General features: G+C 47.4%; 1 protein-coding gene across 2 annotated transcripts in view; it reads left to right on the forward strand.

Moving 5' to 3' along the window:
• Positions 1-4,916: 4,916 nt before the first annotated feature.
• PKP4 (plakophilin 4) overlaps positions 4,917-6,193 on the forward strand; it is a 254,066-nt gene continuing 252,789 nt past the window's right edge. For both annotated transcript variants that reach the window (XM_007446452.1, XM_007446454.1), the window contains exon 1: positions 4,917-5,170. The gene's annotated coding sequence lies outside the window, so the exon portion shown is untranslated. The remainder of the gene's footprint in view (positions 5,171-6,193) is intronic.

Raw genomic sequence — 6,193 nt, forward strand, 5'->3', positions numbered from 1 at the left:
GGAGAGGCCACGGCAGTGAGAGGCCTGCGTACCCAAAAAAAAAAAAAAAGAAAAGAAAAAAAAAAGAATTATATCCTGTTTTCATGGGGAGAATAAAAACCCAGAAAACATTAGGACCAAGGCAGCTGTTCTCTCTGCCTCACTTGGTCTCTCATTTCCAAATTTCCAGGGGGAAAAAAACCTGATTGGTAATAGTATAGGTTATGGGTCAGCCAATGGATTGGCTACATTTGTATCGGGTCCCCACCAGGGTTGATTCCATGGCCAGATGAAAGGTCATGAGGCATGCAGGACTGCTTACTTCAAGGACTATGCATATAGGTACTTGAAAACATGTCTATTATACTTACCAGATGTTTGATGCCTTTCTGATTTTATGAAGTTGTTAAATTTGTATGATTCTATGGTGTTCCAAAAGACAGAGCAACCTGGATGCTTTAAATGGAAAAAATGTAGGCAACCCTTATTTAAACTGCTTCACAAAGCTGAGTTTCAACTGCTATCCCCAATATACAGAATTTTATAGCCTTAGCTCTGAATATGATAACTTCAAGCCAAAGCATATGCAGCCAGTTCTTTTCACACAGGTCCCCTCCCTAATAGAGGAGTAGAGATAGGTCCTGATAGAGATGAGATCTGAGACCTTTCTTAGCAGGTTACATGGCAGAAACCTCTACTCTGTTCTGCCATACATTACCTCACTTTTCCACACTGAAGCTCTAGTCCATCTTTTTCTAACTACCTCCCAACATTACCGATTCTAATTTTTCATTGTTGGAAGTCAAATTCTTCCAAAGACTACAAGGATTCATGACTGTTGGCTTTTCTTAGTGTGGGAGGCACTTAAGTAGTCCAAGGCACTATGGAGGCCAAGGTCATGACCATGACATGTATCTGATCCTTTAGGAGAGAAGGCTCATACACTATACAACTATACCACGGGGTAGAGAGTTTTGAGTGCCACGGTAATACACTAAATCAAAAATCATCCTCTCCAGAGGCGGGTAAGATCAGGAAATTTTCAGAAAAGGCTTTAAAGGTTTAATGGTTAATTTGGCTGGGCCTCTAAAGGCAGGGGAGGATTTGCATATTCAGAGAATGTGCTGGAGGTGGGATACAGACAATTCTGCAATCCTGAGTAGAATTATTATTAAGCTCTAGCATCCTCTCCCAGGACAAGTTTATTCCACTGCTCTCTTTCCGTCATTTGCCACCTGCCTGTGTTTTAACATTCCTTTTAAAAACAAAGAACACCTCCCCACCCCCAGTGTGTTTGTGGAGTTCTTAACTGCTCCCACCTCCTCCATAGGCATCCAAGAATGAGAAAAGAGACAGTGTTCCTGCTTCGTTCTTTTCCTTGCTGCCTCTGCTATTCTTTGTCAGAAATTCACTACTAGTCATTATGGGCTAATGTGAAAATAACAAACATTGGAAACTTACAACATCTTAATAATCATGAAAGGTTCAGGTTGACTTCTTTCTGAGATAGTAATTTAAAAGTTCCAGTGGATTTCTGCTGTTTACTTTTGTTCTTGAGGATGCCCCACAGTCAGCTGAGCAGAGGCCCTGCTTCCTATCTCAATTTCCCAGCAGCTAGATCCACCAAGGTAGTGTGGCTAGCAGGTGAAATGCTTCCCCTTCACATGTAAATAATTTGCATTTCTATGGACCCTTGGGGTGGGAGACAATGGTTTCTACTCTTCACTGGAAATCTGGAATTGAGGCATTGCAATTTGCAAGTAAAGGGCACTTTTGTAGAGGAGAACTTTATTGGCAAAAAGAGTTAGGGTTTTGAGGGCAAAGAGCACAATCTTCAGAATCATTTGAGTAGTATTCAAGGGCAGAACATTGGTAGTGAAAAAATAGAAGCTGCAAGAAATTCCTTTCAAATTGTTTCTTGCTGAAAAGAAAAGCCTATAGATGGATATGGAGGCAGAAGGATAGTGGTGTTACCAAAGACCAGATATTTGTAAGGTGTAGGAAAAAAATTTAGAAGGAGAGGATGTAACACATGATCTAAGAGAGCAATTATAATCAATGGAGGAAAATTCTGGGGTGGGAGGATGGCCAATGTTTAGGAGCACAAGTGGAGTGTGAGCTTGGAACAGAAGGCTGTCACCCTTCTCAGCCAGGACTGAAGGAAGTGATGAAGTGTGAAAATTGAGACTGAGATTTAGGAAAGTTAAGTTGAGAAACCTCGTGGTGGATGCCTCAGTCAAGTAGGAGGCAAGATCACTTGCAGAACTGGAAGAAGACCAAGTAGCGTGGAGGCCTGAGGAGAGCAGAAATAGGACAGATATGGGAGAAGTGCCCTGAATAATGTCCTTGGATCAGTATCCTGGATAATCACCCTCCTGATGAGGAAAGGAATTTAGAGAATCAGTGAAGACCCAGCCAAGTCTGGATAGCATAAACTTTTAGTGGAACAAAGTGATTTCTTTATCCAGCAATGCTTGGTTGCAGAGGAGCAACTTCTAAAGAAACCTTTCACTGAAGCATGAGAATTACCAATAATAATAATAATAATGTTGATTGACAACATTTTAAGGGACATTTTTCATGGTGGATTTTAGTAACATTTTAATCATTACAAACATGAAATACACAATATCAAAATACTCATCAGGGGCTTCCCTGGTGGCGCAGTGGTTGAGAGTCTGCCTGCCGATGCAAGGAACACGGACGGGTTCGTGCCCCAGTCCGGGAAGATCCCATGTGCCGCGAAGCGGCTGGGCCCGTGGGCCATGGCCGCTGAGCCTGCGCTTCCGGAGCCTGTGCTCCGCAACGGGAGAGGCCACAGCGGTGAGAGGCCCGCGTACTGCAAAAACAAAAAAACAAAACAAAACAAAACAAAAATACTCATCAAACATGTGATCTGAGAAAAATGCAAAAAGAAAAGATTACTGGAGTAAAAAAATCAGTTAGTTCTTGTTTTCTTCTTTCTTTGCTAGTCTAAGGCAAGGAAAAAGGAAATATTAATGTTTTCCTTTCCACTTGACACATCTTCCATGATTATAAAAATTAAAAAAAACCCACGTCATTGGTATATTGCGAGTACATTAAATATGAGTCTTATTTATAAAAATGTGCATTTTACTTTTTCTATTCTCCTATAAACAAACACCAAAAAGAAAGCAAAAGGAAGAAATTGAAAGCATGATGAACTAATTTCCATGATGGCAAGGCATGAGACAGCACTCCAATTCTGATTTCTTCCCAGTTCTGGAAATATTTAGGGGGAACACTCATGTTCAGCTGTTTTGTTCCACAGTCCAACCCTGCATAGGATTATCAACGATGTTCAATTTTACTACAAATTGTGAAAGATGTTTTTCTTTTCTTTTTTTTTTTTGAAAGATGTTTTTCTAATCGAGGTTCCAAGTTAACAATTCTTATCTATTTTTGTAATTTTCAATTATGGTAAGATAAAAACCAAAAGCAAAGCATACTATCCAACTTAAAATTCAGGACAGTAGTTAGACATATGTAACTTGCACACATATTAATCTGTTTCTCTCAACAAAATATTTGTAATTTCCAAAATCCTATCAGCATTTTCACACAATATGGTCCCTCCAACTTGAAGGGCAATAACATAAACACAGTCTTCTTTCTAAAGAAATTAGTATAAAAATGGCAAAATCACCAAAAAGAAAGAACATAAGAATATCAGTGATTATATCATAGGCAATATGCTTAAAAGCCTAATATGTTCATGAAGTCCTACTTTAATAGCTAGTATCTAAATATGAAAGTTATTTACAAAAAAAAAATTGCTATTGACAAACTAGAACAAAGTGACTTTAAATGAAAGCAAAGCACTGTAGTTAAAGCTCCAGATTTTTGGTGTGATTCCATGTCTCAGTTAATTTCTTTATCAAATTTAGAGATAAACTGGGAAATACCTAGAAAACAAAATCCATCAACTGTAATTTATTTCCTTTACTCTCTTGTGAAATTATCAGAAGACATGCAGGATCAACTCTATCACCTGTGTCTTTCCCAACCCTGTAAACTCTTAGGGGAAAGACCATGTACCTGTCAAGCTAATAGTGCAGAATGTACACACAGATGGGTGTTTAATAAATATCCTTCAAAGGAGAGACTAGAGGTTTTCTCTGGGAAGCGGGGAACACATTATCTCATGCATTGACTCAATGACATCCATCATACAATACGTCAGCCTGTTTCCTCATCAAAATATCATCCAAAGGAAATCATCTTTGAGTCTCCTTTAAGTCTTTAGACCCCAAATTTTGAGGCAAGATCCACCCCAGGGAAGGGGGAGTGGTTGGGAAAACAAGTAGAATTCATGTGGATCAGTGACGTCAGGAAGAAGCAATGATTTAATGGATGGGGTGCAAACTCACCTGGAGAAGCAGAAGCTGCTCACATGTCAAAGGTCAAAGGGCAGAGGCTGAGGGACTCCCCAGTCGCAGGAAAAGTGAAACGCCCACTCCCAGGCTCTCAAGGATTCGTATAGGGGCTCAGCTGTCCCTGCCTTTGACGCGACGGACAAACCCTACCATGCACAGCTGCTGTTGCCAGGAAGGCAAAGCGAAAGCTGCCTCAATTTCAGAGCCAGCACTCGGGAATCCCCCAGTAGTTCTTTCCCCCAGCTCCTCCAGCACCCAAAGCCAGAGATACCTTCATCCCTACTCCTCACCGTTTCCAGGCCCTCTAGCTCTTAACGGCATCGGTCTCTATGGCGACCTGAAACCTCAGTTCCCATTGGTCAGTTCAATATGAGGGCCGGGCCAATGGGGAGGTCCAGCCTTTTCCTTCCTACCAATGGGATTGGCAGGGAGCAGGTCCGGAGACGGCGGCGTGCTGACGTTCCCGGGAGCCTGGGGCTGGCTGGGCAGGCGGGCTGGCGGCTGGGCGGGCGGCGGCGGCCTCTGGGCAGTAGAGGGGGCTCCGGGGCTGAGTCCGCGTCGACGCCGGCCGCGGAGGCGGCACCATGGGCAAGGGGTAGAGGGGCAAGTTGGCCACCGCCGCCGTCGGGGGTGGTGGGCGAGCCGCTTTGGGGTAGGGGGCGGAGGGGGAGGGAGGGGCGGGCAGTCGTTTGGCCGCGGCACTTTTTTAATTTTTTCGGGTGCCGCAGCGGCGACCCCTCGGCGCCGATGTTCCTGATCCCCGGAGCGACGACGGCTGCTGCCTAACCTGGAAAGTAAGTGTGCGGGCTCGCGGGAGGGCGCGGAGACTCCTGCCCACGAGACCCCTGGCCCTCGCCCCGTCGCGCCGGAGCCAAGACCTGCCTGCGAGGGGCGCGGGGCAGGGAGGGAGGGAGACGCGAACGGGCGCCTCCCTCCCGTTACTCCGTCCCCACCGCCTCGCGGCCGCCTCGGCTTTCCTGCCCCGCCTCGTGTTTCTGCCCGCACTAGCCTGCCTGCTCCCCTCCCCCCGGCAGGCGCACAAGTTTCACCCTCCATTTGCTTTTCCCTGCGATTATTCTGCCCCGGTATCCCCTACATGCCGCGCACGACCCCTCCCCACGTTGGCCTTCTTGGATCTAGGGCCCCCAGCCCCAAACTTGAGTGCCACGCCGAGCCCTCCTGGACGTCTGCTCGGAGGCTTCCCAGCTCCTGCCCACCTGGCACTCTGCTCCGCGCCCCCAACACCTCTGGGCGCCCGCCTTCTCCAGCCCTCGGGGCTGTCCGTCCCTCTCTCCAGCCCGAACTCCCGCTTCTTGGTCCCTCCCCTTCCTCCCACGTCCCTTCTGCCTGTACGGTCTTGTGTTTGCCCTCTGAGCCCCGCGCTCCTTGCCGGTCCTGCCCACCGCCCAGTCCAGTGCGCCCCTCTCCCCTCACCGCCTATCCTCACGCTCCACCCCTCCCGGTTCTCCAGCCCCAAGTTCCCCGGCTGCCCTCTTGCGCTGCCGCTTCCTTCTCTCCCTGCCAGGAGTTGAAGAGGAGCTGCGGCATCCACCTACCCGCCCCCCCTCCGGCGGAACGAGTGTCCCTGCCCGCCGCTGGGGCTGCTCAGGCCTCTCTTCTTTTTCCCCCCGGGAAGCGAGGGGGTGAGCGGCTGGGCCGAGATTTGGCTGCGTGTTGGCTGAGTGCGACAGTGAGTTCGGGCAGTAGAGGCGCCGCGGCGGCCGTGGCCGCGCGGGGCGCAGCAATAAGCAGGTGTGTGTGTCCGGGGGGAACGTGCACCGCGGGCTCCTCGGCTGGCGACAGATTGTGCAGGAATG

This window comes from Lipotes vexillifer, unplaced genomic scaffold (assembly GCF_000442215.2).
Source record: "Lipotes vexillifer unplaced genomic scaffold, Lipotes_vexillifer_v1.1 scaffold173, whole genome shotgun sequence".
Lineage (NCBI taxonomy): Eukaryota > Metazoa > Chordata > Mammalia > Artiodactyla > Lipotidae > Lipotes > Lipotes vexillifer.